This window comes from Jaculus jaculus, chromosome 18 (assembly GCF_020740685.1).
Source record: "Jaculus jaculus isolate mJacJac1 chromosome 18, mJacJac1.mat.Y.cur, whole genome shotgun sequence".
Classification (NCBI taxonomy): domain Eukaryota; kingdom Metazoa; phylum Chordata; class Mammalia; order Rodentia; family Dipodidae; genus Jaculus; species Jaculus jaculus.
The window spans coordinates 15,237,645-15,261,031 of record NC_059119.1 but is presented as its reverse complement, the minus strand read 5'-3'; the positions used below and the strand labels follow the sequence as shown (position 1 = coordinate 15,261,031).

General features: G+C 42.6%; 1 protein-coding gene across 1 annotated transcript in view; it reads right to left on the bottom strand.

Annotated features, from left to right (window-relative positions):
* Window positions 1-23,387, bottom strand: part of Adk (adenosine kinase) — a 486,906-nt gene that overhangs the window by 459,871 nt on the left and 3,648 nt on the right. The gene's annotated exons all lie outside the window — the stretch shown is intronic.

Here is a 23,387-nt window from a genome sequence, read left to right as displayed (position 1 = left end):
CACACACCCCGCGCGCGCGGGCGGGCCGCCCCGGGCGAGCCGGCCCCGGGCGCTGATTGGCCGACGCCCGAGGGGTGGGCGGACGCCCCGCCCCCGCCGGGTGGCCGAAGCTCCGCCCACTCACCGCTCCCCCGCCCCCCCCCCCCCCCGCTGTCCCCCGCGCCCCACCTCCGGGCGCTCCCGGCCGGGCCAGGCTCGCTGCCCGCGCAGCTCGTGCCGCGGCTCGCGGGAGCTCGGGCTCGGTGGCCTGGGGGCGCGGTGGCCATCTTGCGTCCCGGTGACAGCGTCCGTGCACCACCACCACCCCCCTCCGCCCTCTCGGCACACAGGGCACGAGGTTAGGTGCCCGCCTCAAAAATGGCCGCGCCGCTGGCAACTGGTTTCGCAGTCACATGGCCAAGTCTATCTCCGCAAGCCTCAGGTCCCCGGAATGGCCCTAGGGACAGGGACGCTGTCAGGACGGATCTTGGACTGGGGTTTAACAGGCTGCAAAAGCCCAGCTGCAGAAGAAAAGCAGCCTCCCTCCCGGGGAAACCTCGGCCCTGGGGTGGGGCTGGGGGGCAGGAATGGAAAGCTTGACAACAGCCGCAGGACGTGTTCATTTCCATCTCATAGCCTCCGGGAGTAAGGATCCCAGACTCTAGAACTTCGGAAACTAGGCGGCTTATCTAATAGGGATGCATCCAGGGCTCGCTCTCAACTTTGTGAATCAAGATTCCTGGTGCGTGAGAAGCGACAGACACCGAGTATTTTTAAGTGTGTGTCCAAGTGTTCCAGGTGTGCATTAAATTTTTATACCCTCTGGACCAAACCAACCCCAATACAATATTAGCCACACACTTGTCAGATTGCCACACTTCCCTCAAACGTGTGCATGCTACAGAGGAAGCATTTAATGGCCATAGTTTTTGAAAAACATTAGAAGGTACCCTAATTATATATAGAAAGAGTACAGTTAAAAAAAAAAAACTTACAATGGGATAGCTCAGCGGTTAAAGCACTTGCCTGGAAAGGATCATTTTTGATAACTGACAATTTGCATCTAAATGAAAACTTAATGTTTTTTTTAGAGAAAGAGATAATTGGTGCACCAGGGCCTCAGCCACTGCAATGGAACTCCAGATGCTTGTGCAACCTAGTGTCCATACATGGGTCCTTAGGCTTCACAGGCAAGTGCCGTAAGTGCTAAAGCTATCTTTCCAGCCCAAAACTAAACCTTTTTTTAGTGCATAATCACAGCTTCCAAAAGTTTATTATTTCAAAATGTTTTGGATGCCAGTCACCAGCAAATATCAGCAAAAAATATTTCAGGGCTCGAAAGGAGGCTCAGCAGTTAAAGGCCCTTGCTTGCAGAGACTGACAGCCTAGATTCAACTCCCCAGCACCCATAGAAGCCAGATGCACAAAGTTGTGCATATGTCTGGAGTTTGTTTGCAGTGGCAGGAGGACTTGCTCCTCCCTCCCTCCTTCCTTCCTTCTCTCTTTCCCTCTGCCCCCCACCCCTGACCCCAGAAATAAATAAAGCCAGAGGCCAGGCATAGTGGCACACACCTTAAATCTTTGTGATTGGGAGGCAGAGGCAGGAGGACTGCCATGAGTTCTCAGCCAGCCTGGGATTAGAGAATGAGTTCCAGGTCTGGACTAGAGTGAAACCCTACCTCGAAAAAAAACCATATATATAAACAAACAGGCCTTAGTAGTTGTGTGTGTGCATGCGTGCACATGTGTGTTTGGCTTTTTGAGGTAGGGTCTTGCTCTAAACCCATGCTGACCTGAAAATCAGTATGTAGTCTCAGGCTGTCTTCTAACTCACAGAGATCCTTTGCTTCCAAATAGGGATTAAAGGCATGAGCCACCATGCCCAGCAACAAGCAAGACTTAGATGTGATTGCTCTTGCATTGTGAAACAGTGAAGGGGAAAAAATGGTAAAAGGGATGTGCTCAGAACAGTAAAATTAAGAAGTAAACTGGGCATGGTGGCGCACACCTTTAATCCCAGCACTCAAAAGGCAGAGATAGGAAGATTGCTGTGAGTTGGAGACCACCCTGAGACTACATAGTGAATTCTAGGTCAGCCTGGGCTAGAATGAGAACCCTACTTAAAAAAAAAAAAAGAAGTCAGCATTTCATCTATTTATCTAATCTTGGGTTAATGTGCTACAATAAAAGCAAACAGCTAACCCCAAATAGCTAAATGGCTCTCAATAACATAACAAAGATGTGAACCCACCTACTAATCCTTTCAACAGATGCTCCAAGCCTAAAAAAATAGCAGTGTTCTCTTTAAACACAACCAGTCTGTGTTTAAGGATACAATACAAAGTAAAAAGCACTTTCCTTTATTATTAGTGGGAATATAAATTAGTACATTTCTAGAAAGCTTTTTGGCAATATGTATCAGGGATTCCATTTTTTTTTTTCAGAGAACTATCTATGAAAAAATAGGTGAATGGGGCTGGGGATGTAGCAAAATTGGTAGAGTGCTTGTCCGGCCTGCATGAAACCCTGGGTTCAATCTCATGCACTGCATAAACCCAGTATGTTAACACGTGATTGTAATCTCAACACTGGAGGCAGAGGCAGGACGATCAAAAGTCCAAAGCAGGGACTGGAAAGGTGGCTCAGCCATTAAGGCATTTCCCTGCAAAGCCTAAGGACCCAGGTTTGATTCCCCGGTACCCATGAAAAGCCAGATGCACAAGGTGCTGCATATGTCTAGAGTTTTACAGTGGCTGAAGGCCTTGGTGTGCCCACTCTCTCTCTTCTTTGTTTCTTCCTTCCTCTTCCCCCTCTCTCAAATAAGTAAATAACTTCAGGAGAAGAGATCCCCAGTGCTCCCCAGCAAAGGAGCTATCAGAGCATTCCAGGGAGAAGGGGGGCTCCCCAAGACCAGGTGACAAGGTGATGGAAGATGGGACCGGGGGCCAAAAGAGCAGCTCCTCAGAGTCGGGCAGTGAAGAAGAAGAGGCCCACAGGAGCTCTGAGGACAGTCTGTCTGATTCATCCTCCTCAGAGAAATCCTCAGACTTAGACTCTATTTGGAGATTCTTCCTAGCCTCAATTTTTTTTCTTTTTTCAAGATCATCCAAAGCAAAATTCCAGGGTATTCCTGTTAGACAAAGTGATACCTTAGTGACATTTTTCAAGTTTTTACCAAATAAATACTTATTGTTGACATATAAAATAAATAAATAAAATATTTTACTAAAAATTCAAGGCAATCCTTACATAATGAGTTTGAGGCCAGCCCAGGAATTTAGAAAACGGTAATCTAAAAAGCAATATACTGATTTGGCGCATGCCTTTAATTCCAACACTCAGGAGGCTGAGGTAGGAAAATTGCCATGAGTTCGAGGCCACCCTGAGAATACATAGTGAACTCCAGGTCAGCCTGAGCTAGTGAAACTCTACCTCAAAAAAAAGGAAAACAAAAAAAAGAAACACACAGACCAATGTGAACAAAGGTTTCACATCTAGTACCTCACTGTAGCATTAAGAATACCAAATAAAGCCAGGAACTCAGGAGACAGAAGTAGGAGGATCACCATGAGTTCAAGGCCACCCTGAGACTATATACTGAATTCCAGGTCAGTTTGAACTAGAGTAAAACCCTACTTAAAAAAAAAAAAAAAAAGATTATCAAAAATTTATTATATATAACATGCATACAAAGACTGGAAAGAAACATTGCTTATTGCAAAAAAAAAAAAAAGGATTACATGAAATTCTTAATTTATATTGATGTAGTTTACAAACTACCATACATTGGATGTTTCTATGTTTGTTTACTTGAGGAAGAAGGTTTTTTGTTTCAATGTTTTATTTATTTTTAATTAACAACTTCCATGACTATAAAAAATACTCCATGGTTGTTTTTGAGAGGATTTCTGCTTTGTAGCTCAAGCTGGCCTGGAAGTCACTATGTAGCTAGCCTTGAACATAGGATTCTCCTGTCTCAGCCTCCCAAATGCTGGGATTACAAGCATTCCCCACAGCACCTAGCTATACATTAGTTTTATAGTCATGAAATCTTTTTTTTTGTTTTGTTTTGTTTTTATTTTCAAGGTAGGGTCTCACTTTAGCTCAGGCTGACCTGGAATTCACTATATGGTCTCAGGGTAGCCTTGAACTCAAGGCGATCCTCCTATCTCTGCTTTCTCCTGAGTGCTGGGATTAAAGGCACGCACCACCATGCCTAGCCAGTCGTGAAATTTTTGTAATTTTTTTTTTTTTTTTGAGACAGGGTCTTACTATATACCTCAGGTTGGCTTCCAATACAACCCTCTTTCTTTACATCCCAATTGTGATAATAACCAACCTACACTATCATGCCTAGCTCTATAATATCAAACTTTAATTAATTACTCTATTTTACTTTTGTGGTGCTGAGGATGAGACCTAGGACCTCATGTGTGCTAGAAAAGCAATGAATGTTTTAATCATCTTTGTAAAATGGCTTAAAGTGTAAAACATTCCTGCCCTTTTTAAAGATGTGTGTCTTCAAAATTAGAACCAACTTGGGCTGGAGAGATGGCTCAGCGGTTAAGGCATTTACCTGCAAGGCCAAATGATCCCGGTTCGATTCTCTAAGACCTATGTAAGCCAGATGCTCAAGGGGGCACATGTTTCTCGAGTTCATTTGCAGTGGCTGGAGGCCCTGGCACACCCATTCTCTCTCTCTCTCTCTCTCTCTCTATCTGCCTCTGTCTCTCATTTGCTCTCTCAAAAATGGATAAAAATTTTTTAAAAGTTAAAAAAAAAATAGAACCAACTTATTTCTAGAGGAATTGGGCTTATTTTATAAATGTCCCATTTCATGTGTAAAGAGTCTTTCTTAATTTTGGGGGGTTTTTCGAGGTAGGGTCTCACTCTAGCCCAGGCTGACCTGGAATTCACTATGTAGTTTCAGAATGGCCTCGAATTCCCTGCAATCCTCCTACCTCTGCCTCCCGAGTGCTGGGATTAAAGGCGTGCGCCACGCACGGTTATATTCTTAATTTTAAATCACAACTTCACAAAAGCTAAAAGTATAAATACCACTTCAGAGCTTTGCTTAAAGAGCCCAGCTGTCATCACATGAATGTGGAATGTTTCCCCTGCATTTTGCTTAAACATATACCTACCCTTATTTAGCATTGAAAAACACAGTATTTTTAAAGCAATCTAGCATTCAAAGAGAAATCATCCTACAACTAGTCTCGCGGAAATATGCACTATGCCATAGCATAAGGTACAAAAGCCTGGGAATGTGGAGGTGGGGTTCTAACCATGGACCTGCCAGTAACTTTCAGACCTGCAGGAAAAGCATTACCTCTGTGATTATCAACTTCCTTACCTGAAATACAGAGTTGGACACAGGTGAGATTTCAGATTCATTTCAGTTATTATACAATGAAGGAAAAACTGTCTTTCTTTCTCAATACAAATTCAATTGTTTCTTTTTCAAACCACCCAATCTGTTAGTTTTACTTACAGAGAACATTATTCAAAGAAATAATGAAAGATGTATTAACTCTCTCCCCCAAAAGAGATATTAAAAGAGGTCTAGCATTTTCCTCTCAATTATTTCCTGTATGTTCTTACATGATACTTCATTTTAAGTCACAGATTCAAGCAGAATAAAAATCTTTAAATGGAACCTGACAATTTATTTCCTAGGAGAATGTGAAGAGTACAATAACATTTGATTGACTGCACTTTGCTTTGTAAGAATTTTTAGCAAAACTCTCTCCCAGGTTTACCCACACACGTGCTTCTTTATTTTCAGTGAACTGCAAATCTCAGAAACACAAAGAAAATTTCCAGTCTACAAATAGAGGACAACAGTGCTTTCCGATGTTTGTTTATGTTTGCCAAGAACATATTTTTAAACTGTACAACTGAATAACACTACCACTTCACCATGGAAAGGACATTTTTATACAAACATGAAGAAAAAAACATCTGAATAGTCAAGGATTGCCTTTCCCAAAAGATTGTTGGTAACCTTGTAACACACACACACACACACACACACACACACACACACACACCCCTTTTGTTTGAACTTGATTTTTTTTTTTTTTTTGAGGTAGGGTCTCACTCTAGCCTAAGCTGACATGGAATTCAGTGTGTAGTCAGTCTCAGGTGGCCTCGACCTCACAGGGATCATCCTACCTCTGCCACCTGAGTGCTGGGATTAAAAGCATGTACCACCACACCCAACAGAGCTTGGTATTTTTTTTAATTAATTAATTTATTTATTTGAGAGCGACAGACACAGAGAGAAAGAGAGAGAGAAAGAGAGAGAATGGGCGTGCCAGGGCTTCCAGCCTCTGCAAACGAACTCCAGACGCGTGCGCCCCCTTGTACATCTGGCTAACGTGGGACCTGGGGAACCGAGCCTCGAACCGGGGTCCTTAGGCTTCACAGGCAAGCGCTTAACCGCTAAGCCATCTCTCCAGCCCCAGAGCTTGGTATTTTTTGAGACAGGACTTCACAACATAGACCAGCCTACCCAAGATTTTAAGCAGATCTTCCTTCTTCTGGCTCCCAAATACTGGGATTCTATGACCAGACAATATATATATTACATACATACATACATACATACATACATGTAGCCAGGTGTGGTGGCACACATCTTTAATCCCAGCACTTGGGAGGCAAGAGGTAGGAGGATCATCATGAGTTCAAGGCCAGCCTGAGCCTACATAGTGAATTCCAGGTCAGCCTGAGCTAGAGTGAGACCTTACCTCAAATAATAATAACAACAACATACATACATACATACATACATATGTACATAGTGTTTGCAGTGGTGTGATGTGTGGGCAATGGATGTAGTAATCATGCATGCACATATGACACCAGAGGACAATTTTCAGGCACACTATCTACCTCTTTTTTTTGTTTGTTTTTGGAGGTAGGATGTCACTCTAGCCCAGGCCAACCTAGATGGAACTCACTCTGTAGTTCCAGGCTGGCCTCAAACTCAGTGACCTCCGACCTCTGCACCCTGAGTGTTGGTATTAAAAAGGTGTGGGCCATCATGCCTGGGCATCATTTACATGTTCTTGAATCAGAGTCACTGACTGGCCTGGAACTCACCCCTTAGGCTATAGTGGTTAGTGTATGAGCTCTAGGGAATCCATCTGTCTTCACCTTCTAATCTGGGGATTTCAAGCAAGCACCATCACAGGAGTATTTGGCATGGGTTCTGGAGAACTGAACTCAGGTCTTCATGCTTGAGATATAAGTACTTTACCAACTAAAAGAGCTTATCCCCAGCTTTCTGGCAATATTTTTTAATTTTATTTATTTATTTATTTGAGAGAGAGAGAGAATGGGCGCATCAGGGCCTTTAGGCACTGCAAATGAACTCCAGACACATATGCCATCTTGTGCTTATGTGCGTCCTGGGGAATCAAACCTGAATCCTTTGGCTTTGCAGGCAAGTGCCTTAACCGCTAAGCCATCTCTCCAGCCCTGGCAATATGTTTTTATATAAAAGGTTTTCCTTATTTATGCCATTTCACAGTAGATTTAATGCATGGTATGTCACAAACAAATCTTTTGTGTGTTTTTGTTTTTTTGACGTGCTGGACGGTAGGGGTCTCTCATTTTGTATCCCAGTATGGCCTGGAGCTTGCAAGCCTACATCAGCCTCCCATATGTTAGGATACAGATAGGTGTTTAAGAATCATTCATTCGGGCTGGAGAGATGGCTTAGCGGTTAAGCGCTTGCCTGTGAAGCCTAAGGACCCTGGTTCGAGGCTCGGTTCCCCAGGTCCCACGTTAGCCAGATGCACAAGGGGGCGCACACATCTGGAGTTCGTTTGCAGAGGCTGGAAGCCCTGGTGCGCCCATTCTCTCTCTCTCCCTCTATCTGTCTTTCTCTCTGTGTCTGTCACTCTCAAATAAATAAATAAATAAAAATTAAAACAAACAACCAAACAAAGAATCATTCATTCATTCATTCATTCAGCGAGCAGCTATTGAACATCAAATCTATAATACTAGACACTAGAGACTCAGCAAAGATCAAAGACATGTGCTCCTTTCATGAAATTTACATTCTATGGGTAGGTGAATATTTGAGTAACAAACTAGAACCACCAAGTGATAAAAGGGATCTGCAAAGAATTAAAACCAACAGGGCTAGAGAGAGGGGTCAGTGGTTAAAGACACTCGCTTGAAAAGCCTGCTAGCTTGGGTTCAACTCCCCAGTACTTACACAAAGCCAGATGCACAAAGTGATTCATGCATGGAGTTCATTTGCAATAGCAAGAGCACCTAGCACATCCATTCTCTTTCTTTCTCTCAAATTAAATAAATGATTTTTTTGTTGTTTTTTTCAAGGTAAGGCCTCATGATAGCCCAGGCTAATTTGACTCACTCTGTAGTCCTAGGCTAGCCTCAAACCCACAGTGATTCTTCTACTTCTGCCTTCTGAGTGCTGGATTAAAGACATGCACCACTATATTTGGCAATAAATACTTTTTTTAAAACTTTATTATTTATTTATTTAAGAGAGAAAGAGAAAGAGGTAGAGAAGGAGAGAGAATGGGCACGCCAGGGCCTCCATCCACTGCAAATGAACTCCAGACGCATGCACCCCTTTGTGCAGCTGGCTTACATGGGTACTGGGGAATCAAACCAAGGTCCTTTGGCTTTGCAGGACCTTAACCACTAAGCCATCTCTCCAGCCCCAACAAATAATTTTTTAAAATAATAACTAAAACCAACAGACCGATGTAGAGAAGAAAATCTCCTTCAGGGATGCTCTCTGTCTACCAGGAGGGAACAGAATGACAAGATAAACTAGGTAAGGAGAAGGGCAGACATAAAAAGAGAAGTAGACCACTGCTTTTTGTAAAACCTTTTGAATAAACAAAGGAGAGAAAAATAATGTCACTTAGGCAGTACAAAAAAAACAGACCTATGAGGCATAATGAGACTGGGAAGTTTTTATTTGGTTATAAGCATGACAGGAAGCCACTGTAATCTAGTTTAAACAGAGGAATGACATGATCTCATTATGTTTGAAAGATCCTCAAGGCTGGAGTGTGGAAAATGGACTAGAGGAGCATGAAAGCCAAAAGAACAAAAGCAGGGGCCTCACATAGCAGATCGAGGCTTGAACCCCAACGACCATGGTGGAACGGGAGAGGAGATGGAGCCAGGAGACATTGTGGAGGAGGCCTGGCAGGACTTGCTGGCGGGCTAGACATGGCTATTAAGGAAAAGAAAGGGACTGAGAGAAATTTCCAGATGTGGAACTTGAGAAACTGGATGAATAGTACTGGTGTTTACTGAGATACACAGAGAAGATGAGGAAAGAGTAAGAGTTAAGAGGTCTGGGGTACAGATAAAGATTTAGGGAACATGTTTTGGTCTTATCTTCTTTATGCCAAAGGGCCTACTGTTTTCAATTGATGACAGTAAAAAAAAATAACAAGACTAGACTTTTATACACAGTTTCATCTGAATATATCCCAAAGGGATAACCTTGTGTGCATGTGCAACCTGGCGCGCTTGCATCACCTTGTACACATGGCTTACATGAGACATGGAGAATCAAACATGGGTTCTCGGGCTTCGATCACACCTTCCAAGGCTCAGGGTCTAATGCGGAAGAGGTGGCCAGAAGAATGTAAGAGCCAAAGGAAGGGTAGGACTCCGTACAACATGCTCCCACCAGACACAAAATGGCCTGGATATCCATGACCTCACAGTGCCGGACACTACCTACACAAGACCATCATAAGAGGAGAAAAAGATCATGACATCAAAATAAAAGAGAGACTGATTGAGATGGGGAGGGGATATGATGGAGAATGGAATTTCAAAGGGGAAAGTGGGGTGGGGAGGGAGGGTATTACCATGGGATACTTTATATAATCATGGAAAATGTTAATAAAAGTTGAGATTAAAAAAAAAAGACCTTATGCAAAAAAAAAAAAAAAAGGGCTGGAGAGATGGCTCAGTGGTTAAGGCACTTGCCTGTGAAGCCTAAGAACCCAGATTCAATTCCCCTAAGCCAGATGGTGCACAAGGTAGCTCATGCATCTGGAGTTTGTCTGCAGTGGCTAGAGGCCCTGGTGATCCCATTCTCTCTATCTTCTGCTATCTCTCAAATAAAATAAATAAAAATGTTAAAATATTCTAAAAAAAAAAAACCCAATCTATTCTATCTGGTTATTTTTGGCTCGTGTTTGTTGCTGTTGTTTTGTTTTGGTTTTTGAGGTAGGGTCTCGCTCTAGCCCAGGCTGACCTGGAATTCACTATGTAATCTCAGGATGGCCTCAAACTTGCTCTGCCTCCCAAGTGCTGGGATTAAAGGCATGTGCACCATGCCCGGCTAAAGAAGACTTTAAAATATCAGTTCCATCGTTTTAAAAATAACCAGGTAAAGCAGATGTGGTGGTGCACACCTTTAATCCCAGCACTCGAGAGGCAGAGATAGGAGGATCGCTGTGAGTTCGAGGCCACCCTGAAAATACATAGTGAATTCCAGGTCAGCCTGGGCTAGAGTGAGACCCTACCTCAAAAAAACAAAAAAAAAAATTTTAAAAGTCTTCCTTGACTTGGTATGTCTGCATATATATAGGTGGGCTACAGATACCCTGTGTGTATGTGTGTGTATATATGTGTGTGTGTGTGTGTGTGTGTGTGATATACATATAAAATACCAAAAGCTAATTAATTAAGAGCTTGTATTACCTCTAAGTGGTGGCCTATGACTGCAATCCCAGCACTTGGGAGACTGAGGCAGGAAGATTGCCAGCCTACATAATGACACCTTGTCTCAAAAATAAAACACAAGGGGCAAGGAGTGGTGGCGCACACCTTTAATCCAGCAAGTGGAAGGCAGAGGTAGGAGGATCGCTCTAAATTCGAGGCCACCCTGAGACGAGAGAGACTAGACCTTACTTTGAAAAGCTTTAAAAAAAAAAAAAAAAAAGAAAAGAAAAGAAAAGAAAAGTTGCACTTACCCTGTGGAGGAAATTTCAATGTGGAGAGATTACAATGTTGCAAGTCCAGAGCCATATTTTCTTGTGCTATCTTCATGGCCCACCATTGTGTCTGACCTAACATCCTTGTGACTACCAAGTGAAACTATATATATACTAGCAGACCACCAGCTTCCACCATCAGACAAACTCTGAAGGCTATAGCAGAAACTTCCCCACTTTGCTGGAACCAGAACCCACATGACAATGCCTCCACCAATAGCAAAGTGTCCTGGTTTATGACTTTCTTCTGTCTGCAAGTATAAAAATCTTCATGAAATTGTTAACATGTTGGAACCGGAGCTTGGGGTGACCTGATTCTGTGTTCCTGGACTATGGTCACTCATATTTAGCTCCAGAATAAACTATCTCCCTTTGAGCTGTGTTTTGTGTCGACAGAACAATAACAGAATTCAAATCTTTTTTGGATATATATTCAGTCATGTGCTTTTGGAGTAGGAAAGCCTATTCACTGTGAAAAACACATTTTACATTGAAAGCAAACATCCTCTACATATGCATAATTGAAAGTGTTCCATAAAGTAGCAGTCAATGCACTCATACATTCTATCCTTCCCAACTGGGCTCTCTCCTCTCCCTGGGGAGCAGGAAGGGGGTTGTCTAAACCCAGTCTGGCCTTAAATTCAAGATCTTCCTGCCCCAGCACCATTAGTGCTAGGATTTACAAGGATGAGGCACCACACTTGGTTCTATTTCTCTTGTATAAAACACCGACTGTGCAACACAAATTGAGTTCACAATCTAGTGCCCCCATCCCTGGGCTGGGCCTTACAATACCCAGGTTGAGCAGAAACTCACTCTGTAGCCCCAAGGCTAGCCTCAAGTGAGGGTCCTCCTACCTCAGCCACCAAGTCTTGTGTTTCTGCTTCCCTTCCCTGTTCTTAGAACTTCATTTCCATATTCCTTTTTCCAGTGCTTATTTAGTATTGTGAAATAGAAATTTTTAAATACTTTCAAATGTACTTAATGCTGTGTCCCTTTCTTGAAAATAAGTAACAAACTGGATATGGTGATACACGCTTTTAATCCCACCACTAAGGAGGCAGACGTAGGAGGACCACTGTTGAGTTCGAGGCCACCCTGAGAATACAGAGTGAATTCCATGTCAGCCTGAGCTAGAGCGAGACCTTACCTTGAAAAACCAAATAAATAAGTAAATAAATAAGCTAACAAGGGCTAGAGAAATGGCTCACCAGTTAAGGTGATTGCCTACAAAGCCTAAAGACCCAGGTTTGATTCCCCAGTACCCACATAAATCCATATGCACACAGTGGTGTATACATCTGGAGTTCATTTGTAGTGGCTAGAAGCCCTGCCACGCCCAGTCACTCTTGTCTCTCTAACTGCTCTCTGTCTCTCTTCTTACAAACAAATAAATAAAAATATTTGTGCAAGGCATGGTGGCACAGGCCTTTAATCCCAGCACTCAGGAAGCAGAAACAGGAGGATCACTCAAGAGTTCAAGGCCAGCCTGAGACTAGAGTGAATTGCAGATCAGCCTGGGGTAGAGCGAGACCCTACCTCAAAAAACAAAACATAATTAAGCTAAGATTTTTTGTCATTTCATTACAAAGCTTACTATTTATTCATGTGGTGTTTTTTTTTTTCTTGTCTGTTTATTTGGTTTTTTTGGTTTTAAGAGGTAAGGTCTCTATCTAGCCCAGGCTAACCCAGAATTCACTCTGTATTCTCAGGGTGGCCTCGAACTCATGGCAATCCTCCTACCTCTGCCTCCCGAGGGCTGGGATTAAAGGCGTGCACCACCACAGCTGGTATGTTTGTGTGTTCTCACACCAGGGCCTCATGACTTTGCAGACAAACACAAGACGCTTGTGCCACTTTTGTGTCTGGCTTACTTGAGCAGCTCAGAAACTGAACCAGACAAGTAGGCTTGGAAAGCAAGCATCTTTAACAGCTAAGCCACCTTCCTGTTTTCCTGGTGTGTGTGTGTCTCTCTGTCTCACTTTACAGGGTCCTGTTGTACAAACCAGGATAATCTCAAACTTGGAATCCTCCTGCCTCAGCCTCCTGTGTGCTGGGATTTACAGGCTTCACCTCCACACTCAATACCATAGGTTATTTATGTAAAACTTTACATGAATAAAATATTTTTCAAAAGCTGGGGAGATACCTTAGCAGTTAAAGTGCTTACCTGTGAAGCCTAAGGACCTAAATTCAATTCCCCAGTACCCACATATGCCAGTTGTACAAGTTGGCACCTGTGTCTGGAGTTTGCAGTGGGTGGAGGCCCTGACATGCCCATTCTCTCTATTTATCTAATAAGTAAGATAAAATGCTTTTTAAATATTTTTATTTATTTGAGAGGGGGAGAGAGAGAATGGGCACACCGGGGTCTCTAGCCACTGCGGACACATGTGCCACCATCATATGCGGCTCTACATGGGCACTTGGGAAATCAAAACTGGGTCCTCAGGCTTCTCAGGCAAGTGCTTTAACTGCTAAGCCATCTCTCCAGCCCTGATATAATATTTTCCAAAAACTGTACACGGCCAAAACAAACTGTACTGTGGATCATTTCTAATGCAAAGAGTCCTTATTGCTGCTCAGACCTGTTTGAATGTTTTTGTAGGATTTTATATTATTACAGTATTAAAAGATTAGCAGCTTTTTAGAAGATTACTAGTAATTATTCCATGTGTAATATAGAAATAGTTGTTAAAGCAAAAGCCTGTTTAATTTTTTAATCCTATAAATCACTACTAATTGTTGTTTTATATAAGAAAATTACAAATAATTGCTAAAAATATTAAAATGAGACAGGATACAATCTGAATATGAGTCTTGGCATTTACTGATCTTGGGTATATTTAAACTGTCTAGGTCTGAGTTTCCTCATTTGTAGGATGGTTACCTGTAATATTTTAGCAAAATTACTAACGTGATAATATCCAAGTTGTTAGTATCAAGCAATTCTTAAAGCAAATTAAAACTTATAATAAAAAGGACTGAAGAGGGCTGGAGAGATGGCTTAGCGGTTAAGCACTTGCCTGTGAAGCCTAAGGACCCTGGTTTGAGGCTCGACTCCCCAGGACCCACGTTAGCCAGATGCACAAGGGGGCGGCTAGCCAGATGCACAAAGGGGCGCATGTGTCTAGACTTCGTTTGCGGTGTCTGGAGTCCCTGGCATGCCCATTCTCTCTCTCTCTCTCTCTCTCTCTCTCTCTCTCTCTCTCTCTCTCTCTCTCTCTCTCTCTCTCTCTGTCACTCTCAAATAAATAAAAATGAACAAAAAAAATTAAAAACAAAAAGGACTGAAGAGATAAGTTTAGCAGTTAAGCACTTATCTGCAAAGCCAAAGGATCTAGGACCCATGTAAGCTAGAGAGACAAGGTGGAACATGTCTGGAGTTCATCTTCAACAGCTGGAAGCCCGGGCGTGCCCATCCTCTTTCTATCTGCCATTCTCTCTCTCCAGTAATAAATAACAAAGAACTTATGAAAAAATTCTTCTTTAACTGCGAGTTTAATTTTAAAACATTGGTTTCTCCAGGGTGTTAACTAGAAAATCCAATCTGCTCAAAATTCAAGCGCAGTGAGTTCATTCACTTACGAAGCAGATCACAGTACATCCCACAAGGGAATACTTATTCTTGGGTAAAGTCTCCTATTCTTGGGTATAAATAAGAAAACTTGAAGACAAAAGTCTAAGCCACACTGTCACACCCTCTATTTTATTTATTTATTTATTTATTTATTTTTGAGGTAGGGTCTCACTCGAGCCCAGGCTGACCTGAAATTCACTGTGTAGCTCCAGGCTGGCCTTAAGTTCATGGCAATCCTTCTACCTCTGCCTCCTGTGTGCTAGAATTAAAGAAAGGCACCACCACCCCTGGCATCATTTTTAAAATATCTTTGTTGATTACTTATTTGAAAGCGGGTGGTGGGGAGGGGAAGAGAGACAAAGAACATGTGTGCCACTGAAAACGAACTGCAGACACATGCACCACCTTGTGCATCTGAATTACATGGGTACTGGGGAATCGAACCCTGGCCATCAAGGTTTTGCAAGCAAGTACCTTTAACAACTAAGCCATCTCTCCAGTGCTGAGAGAATTTCTTTAAATAAAGCACTCACTCACCCGCCACATAAAGAATTTGTTTTAACAACTACCCAGCTTGAACCTTCACAGTGGAATATATCCACAAGAAGGGGAGGCGGAGGCCCTGAGTGTGAAAGGAGTTCCTACTATGGGATTCTTAACCTCCCTGATTTATTTTCTCAACTAAGGACCAAAAATAGTAATAAAGTAATAATAAATTTAAGATGGGGGGGGCTACTTAGACGGCTCAGTGGGTCAGAGTGGCTAAGAACATAAATAAATCAGTGATCTTCTAACAATCAATAAGATCACGTGCTTATCTTTTTTTATTTTATATTTATTTATTTATTTATTTGAGAGAGAAAGAATAGGCACACCAGGACCTCTAGCCTCTGCAAACAAGCTCCAGACACATGTGCCACCTTGTGCATCTGGCTTACATGGGTCCTGGGGAATCAAACAGGGGTCCTTTGGCTTTTCAGGCAAGCACCTTAACCACTAAGCCATCTCTCCAGCCCTGAAGTACGTATCTTTTTTGGGTGTAGGTATGATGTAGTCTCTGTAGTGTACACTATATGGTATATATGTGTATGCTGTGTACAAATGCATGTATACAAACAACACATGGAGAGGCCAGAAGTTATCCTCCTTTATCCCTCTCAGACCTATATATAATTTATTTATATTTATTTTAGAGAGAGAGAGAATGGGCACGCCAAAGCCTCTAGCCACGGCAAACGAGCTCCAGATGCATGCTCCCCCTTGTGCATCCCTCTCAGGTCTTTTTTCAGTGAGACAGTTTTTCACTGAACCTGGAGCTCACTGGTTTTTGGTTAGATGCAGACCAGCAATCCCCAGAAATCTTCCTGTCTCTGCTCCTCTCCAGGCTGGGGTTACAGGTAAGCATGGCCAAGCCCGGCTTTGTACATGGTATGGGGGGATGAACTGAGGTCCTCATGCTTGCTCACCCACTGAGCCCTTCATTTTCTTTAAATATGTTATGTCATCTAAAAAGAAATCCAGGACTGGAGTGATGGTTTAGTGGTTAAGGCACTTGCCTGCAAAGCCAAAGGTACCAGGTTCGATTCCCCAGAACCCATGTTAACCAGATGCAGAAGGGGGCACATGCATCTCAAGTTCACTTGCAATGGCTGGAGGCCCTGGCACACCCATTCTCGATCTCTCCCTATTTATGCATCTCTCTCTCTCAAATAAATAAATAAAAATTTTTAATTTTTTAAAAAGTAAAAGAAAAGAAATCCAGCACACGCCTTTAATCCCAGCACTAGACAGGAACAGGTAGAAAGAGGATCATTATGAGTTTGAGGCCAGCCTGAGACTACATAATGAATCAGCCTGGGCTTAGAGCAAGACCCTACCTAAAAGAAAGAAAATCCCAAAGATACTTCATTTCTTGTTCTAAAGTATAATATAATGGGAAATTATAAGATCTGGGATCAACTCTCACTTCTGATACTTTGTAGCTGTGCTTCCTGAATGATACAACTTAATCTAACTGGGCTTCAATTCTCACGATAATATCAAACAAATATTAGACTCTGCCTTTAAGTACCTCATCAAGCGCTAACATTCTAAAGCTTGGAAAACATGTTCAAAGAGTTTCCAAAAACCGCATGTAATTCCTTGTTTGTCAAAGCTATGTCTGTTGAGGTCTGCTATTGCTTTCTCAGCCAAGGAATGATTTGCAAGAAATCTCATTTCTAGGAGGGAACATTTCCCACCCTTCCTAGAAATTTGCACTTTTAGCCATTTTTCTCCCCTTCCCCCAACACTCCAACAACCCAACCAGCCTTTGGAAATAACAAAACAGTTTCTGGAGTAAGGCTGAGTCTATTATAACGTGATTTAAAGAAGGAACATCACAGCCAACAAGAAAACAGTTAAAAAACCTCAAATCTGACTTGTTATCAACAGGATACTAACAAGACTTCTCAAGAATGCAGGCAAGCTTCATACAGAACTGAGGTCAAGGGTCTGGGGGGAGGTGTTTGTGTCCACATTTCCCACCAGTGGAAAAAATACAATCCTCTTCCCTTATTTGTACAAGGGAGGAAGGCTACACAGATGGTGGAAAAAAGATTGTTAAAGCAAAAATCTCCGTCTTCTGTGGCTTTTAAGTATAAAAATTTATATAGTTCTCTGCAAAACAGCCTTACACTGGGCATAGTAGTACATGACTATTCTCAGCACCCAGGAGACTAAGGAAGAAGTAGTGTTTCAAGTTCAAAGCCATCTGGCCTCAAAAGTGAGGTCCAGGCTGGGGAGGTACTTCAGTGGTTAAAGGCACTTGCTTGCAAAGTCTGATGGCCAGGGTTCAATTCCCTAGTATCCATATAAAGCCAGATGCACAAAGTGGTACATGCATCTGGACTTTGCTCTGGCCCATCCACTCATATTCTCTTTTTGTTTCTCTCTCTCCCCCTCCCTCTCTCTTAAATAAATACAATTCTTAAAAAGTGAATTTGATGGGTGTGGTGGCGCATGCTTTTAATCCCAGCATTTGGGAGGCAGAGGTAATAGGCCACCCTGAGACTACATAGCGAATTCCAGGTCAGCCTGGGCTACAATGAGACCCTACCTCGAAAAACCAAACAAAAACAAGTGAATTCAAGGCTAGCCTGGCCTACATGATAATACCCTGTCTCAAAATATAGAAGCAAAACAAAACGAGAACATCCCTAAAGGATATTCACACACAAGGATGGATACATCTAAAGTCGATCTTCCCATGCAGAAAACCTACATCCCCACTTAACTTACAAAAAAGACACATCTTTTCAAATTATTTGCCAAAAAGATCATTTTAATACTAAGCATTAAACACTAATGCTATTTACTGAATTTAATAATGTGATTGTTTTATCGTAATACCTACATCTCAACAATCAAATCCTACATACCTGAATGAACCAAGTAAAAACACCTAAGCCAAAGTCGTGCTTCAGTATGCTTTACACACTGCCTGGTGCTAAATTCAGACAGTTCTCTGTATATATGAGAACAGGGACCTGACCACAAGACCGGTCCACACCACTGCTAGCACAGAATAGCTTACGCTTCAGCCAACCCAAGACCTAAAAGTAATAAACAGCCTCAGCTCTGTTGAGGAAAAAGAATCTCAAAAACTACGTTAGGAGGGACCGAAGACGGCCTCAGCAGTGGCTATCAGCCAAGCACTTGTTCTAATCTCCAATGTGGTTAGCTTCAAAGACAACTGTTTATTTGTAAAAGAGATAGTCTCCTTGTATTTCAATTACAGGGATTTTTCAGACTTCAGCTCTAGGGCTCAGAGAATGAAACACAATTTATTTTTCTATTATCAAGCTTAAAGGAATTTGAGAAACCCTCTGACATCTGTATTTAATCCTCCTGCTGTATTTTGTTTTCAAGTGACCCTTTTGGGATGAGTTAACAAACTTCTTTTTTTTAATATTTTATTTTTTATTTCTAGTTATTTATTTAAGAGAGAGGGGGATGGAGGGAGAATGGGCAGGACATGAACTCCAGACACATGCATCACCTTGTACATCTGGCTTACGTGGGCCCTAGGGAATTGAACCAGGGTCCTTTGGCTTTGGCAGGCAAATACCTCAACTGCTAAGCCATCTCTCCAGCCCCAAACTTCTTTTCTTAAAAAATATTTTTAGAGCTGGGGAGATGGCTTAGCAGTTAAGACACTTGCCTGTGAAGGCTAAGGGCCCATGTTCAGCTCCTCAGATCCCACATGAGCCAGAAACACAATGTGGCACATGCGTTTGGAGTTCAATTGCAGTGGCTGGAGACCTTGGCACACCAATTCTCTTTTTTTTGTTTGTTTGTTTGTTTGTTTTAGGTAGGGTCTCACTGTAGCCCAGGCTGACCTGGAATTCACTAAGGAGTCTTAGGGTGGCCTCGAACTCACAGCGATCCTCCTACCTCTGCCTCCTGAGTGCTGGGATTAAAGGCATGCACTACCACGCCTGGCTTATCAATTCTCTTTCATTTTTTTTTTTAATTTACTTATTTATGAAAAGAATGAGAATAGAGTATGGGTGCACCAGGACCTCTTACAATGCAAATAAACTTCAGATGCTTGCAGCACTTTTACTTAAAAAAAAAAAACTTTATTTCTATTTATTTATTTGAGAGAGAGGAAGAATGGGCATGCCAGGGCCTTCAGCCACTACAAACAAACTCCAGACGCATATACCCCCTTGTGTGTGCCTTACATGGGTCCTGGGGAATTGAACAGAGGTCCTTTGGGTTTGCAGGCAAACAACTTAACTGCCAAGCCATCTCTCCAGCCCAGCACTTTTATTTATTTATTTATTCATTCATTCATTCATTTATTTTTGGTTTTTCGAGGTAGGGTCTCACTCTAGTTCAGGCTGACCTGGAATTCACTATGTAGTCTCAGGGTGGCCTTGAACTCATAGTGATCCTCCTACCTCTGCCTCTCAAGTGCTGGGGTTAAAGGCATGTGCCACCATGTCCAGCTCCAGCACTTTTATTTTTAAAGCACCTGGCTTTAACTGGGTCCTGGGGAATCCAACCAGGCTGGCAGGATTTGCAAGGAAGCACCTTTAACTGCTGAGCCATCTCTCTGGCCCTCGGACAAACTTCTTTAAAAGACCAATTGTAGCATTACCCATTGGTAGCAGAGTATGTTATGTAACCCAGCACACAAAGAAATTCCGAAGGCCGCTGTGGATCTTCGCTGCTCTGCAAACTCTAATTGCACTGCAAACAGCCTTAGTTTGCTAACCCGGGGGAAAGACATTCATCATGTGGACAGATAACTGGCATCTTCTTTGTAAACTCACTCTTTCAGAAAACTCAGTCCTCTGAGTCTACTACATTAAAAAAAGAAAGGAAAACACTGACCACGAGGCTTCAATAAAAGCCTTACTATTACATAGGCGGCGTAGATTTTGTTCCCAGGGAATTTTCCCCATAGACAAACACAAGGATTGATCACCACAATGAAAAGCTCATTAGTTTCCCAAACACCAGGAATTCAATCTAGAAATGCATTTCCTTGTCTTCTCTGCCTCCCACACCCAGCTTCTTTTACAATTTTGTTTATTTTGCTTTGTTAACTATTTATTTATTTGCACATGGGAGGGAAGGCAGGGTCTCTTACTGCTGCAAGTGGATGCTCATCTGGCTTTATTTATTCATTCATTCATTCATTTATTTATTTATTTATTTATTTATTTATTTATTTATTTATTTATGTTTGTCAAGGTAGGGTCTCACTCTAGTCCAGGCTGACTTGGAATTCACTATGTAGTCTCAGGGTGGCCTCGAACTCTCGGCAATCCTCCTACCTCTGCCTCCCAAATACTGGGATTAAAGGTGTGTGCCATCATGCCCGGTTCATCTGGGTTTATGTGAGTGGCTAAGGAACTGAACCCAGCCTAGCAGGTTCTGCAAATAAGTTCCTTTAACCACTGATCCATCTCCTGGTTGATTTTTGTTTTGGATTTTTAAATATTTTATTTATTAATTTATTTGCAAGCAGAGAGAGACAGACACAGAGAGACACAGAGAAAGAAAACAGAGCTGGGATGTGGTGGCACATGACTTTAATCTCCACACTAAGGAGGAAGAGGTAAGAGGATCCCTGTGAGTTCAAGGCCACCCGTAGACTACATAGTGAATTCCAGGTCACCCTGGACTACTGGGAGACCTTATTGCTCTTACCTCCAGCTGCTCCAAAGGAACTCCAGATGCAAGTGCCAATCCATACATCTGGCTTTATGTGGGCACTGGGGAATCAAACCTGGGTTGTTAGGCTTTGCAGACAAGAGCCTTAACCACTGAGCCATCTCTCCAAGCCCTATCTCACTTTTGTTTTTTCAAGGCAGGGTCTCACTCCAGCCCAGCCTAACCTAAAACTCACTATGTAGTCTCAGGCTGGCTTCAAAATCACAGTGATCTTGAGTGTGGGATGAAAGGCATGTGCCATCACACCCAGTAGTTTTCAGGTAGGCCACTCCTGTCACAGAGTCCATGACCTCCAAGCCCAGTGCTCTTATAGTAGGTGATGGTGGAGAAGTTACAGCTCCTGATGCCGAGCCATCTGGCAGTTCAGTACCTTCTGTCTTCACTTCAGCCCCACAGCTTTTTAAAGCAACAGCTGGGAGCAGATGAGTTCACCCTTCATTCAGCCGGCCAGTTTCATGCAGGGTCATTAGGCTCTAGCTTCTCTACAGTAAGTAGTTTCCAACAGCTTCCGAACCCAGAGTCTAACCACAGTTCATCTCTGTTGTTAGTCCCTGGAGATGCTTATCTTGTTCCATAGTTCCACAGACCAGCCTCCACTTCAAATTCACTAAGTAGTGTCCAGGCTGGCCTAAAACAACTGATTTTCCTACCTCAGCCCCTCAAGCTACAGACCCTATCTTGATTAAAAAAGAAAAAAAAATGCCTCCTATTTTATTGTTATACAGTCTCAGGGTGGTCTCAAACTCACAGCAATCCTTTACCTCTGCCTCCCAAGTGCTGGGACCAAAAGTGTACCCTACCATGTCTGGCACAAGTGGAGTTGTGCTAAAATAAACAAACAAGGCAGAACTCAAAATGCAAAATAGAGACTAGTTGGAAAGACAATACAAATTTAAGCAAAAATCATTGGAGGAAGGGAGATTAACTGCCATTACCAGATACAGGAACCATGGGCAAAGGTGCACATTTAGGACAAGAGCTGGATTTGTTTGGTTACATATGACTTTGAAGATCAGCAAATCACTTAGACAGAGATATTCAGCAAACAGTTAAAAATTAGGCTCTGAAGATTGGACTTCTGTGTGAGTAGGAAGAAAACTCAGTAGCAAAGGCCAGTAAGCTAGAAAACAGATATAAAGGGAAGAGAAAGGAAGGAAGGTAGATACTAAATAGGATGGTATTGTATATAAATAAGTAGAAGGATAGATTAATGGGGGTGAAAAGGCCCAAGTGAGGTCAGGGGAACAGATTGAATAAAAGAAAGGTGGAGGGAGGGCTAATCAAAATCTAAGAGGATATAAATAAATCGTATGAAAACCTACTTTTTTGGACAAGGGAACACTCAAGAGCCATAGATTGTAGCTAGAAAATTTTCAGTGCCAGGGATGGGATACCTTCCAGTGAGTTGTTGGCCAGGGAGGTCCCTGATGTCCCCAAAACATTATAGGCCATTGTCAAGGCCCTTGGTTTCCCACCAGGAATAGATGGCAAGACCCTATTGCTGAAGACTCCACATACTTGGGCTGCAAGGCCACTGAGAAATCTTGCTGGAATTAAGCTGATAACCTCCTCCATGTAGACCAGCTAACAGAAAGCTGGAAGAAGCCATTCTACAAGTAATTCAATGGGAGAGAAATCACCAGTGAAGATACTCAACAGTGGACACTGCAAGCCTTATATTTGGCCAGCCAGGCCAAATGAGCCAACAGGTACAATAGTGGCATGTCTGTCATGGTGGAAACCAGCTGCCCTCTAATTGGACTGGAGACCTGCTCCATGGGGGGGAATACATCCCTGATACTGAAAACTTAAATCAGGGGTAGTCATGAGTCCTAGGGGTGTAGCATCTGCTGCTGTCTGGCTAAATGTATATACTATGCTCATCAAATTGCCCAGTAAGTACTTTTCTAAATGTTCATACCCTTATATTAATGCTACTCTCACTTTGGGTAGAGAATCTTCTTTTTTCAGATGGCAGTGACCTTGGGATAACTCAGAAGGCATCATAGTGCTGGAAAGAATTGACAGGAGTGCTCAGCACTGCAATATCTCTATCACACCTTCCAAGGCTCAGGGTCTAATGCGGAAGAGGTGGCCAAAAGAATGCAAGAGCCAAAGGAAGGGTAGGATTCCTTACAACATGCTCCCCCACAGACACAAAATGGCCTGGGTATCCATGACCTCACAGTGCCTGACACTACCTACACAAAGTCATCATAATAGCAGGAAAAGATCATAACATTAAAATAAAAGAGAGACTAGACTGATTGAGAGGAGGAGGGGATATGATGGAGAATGGAGTTTCAAAGGGGAAAGTGGGGGGAGGGAGGGCATTACCATGGAATACTGTTTACAATTATAGAAGTTGTTAATAAAAAAAATTAGGCTCTGAGAGCTAAGAGATACAGAGAAAAGTCACACGTGAGTGTGTCCAATATGAAGTCTGGACACCTGTAACCTTCTGCAATTGCTAAGAGAGCCCGACTCCAAAATAACTTTCCTGTAAAGACAGATACCCTATTTCACACCTAATTAACTTCTAGTCATCGTTATTAATGTTCAAGTATCATTTCCCCAAGCCC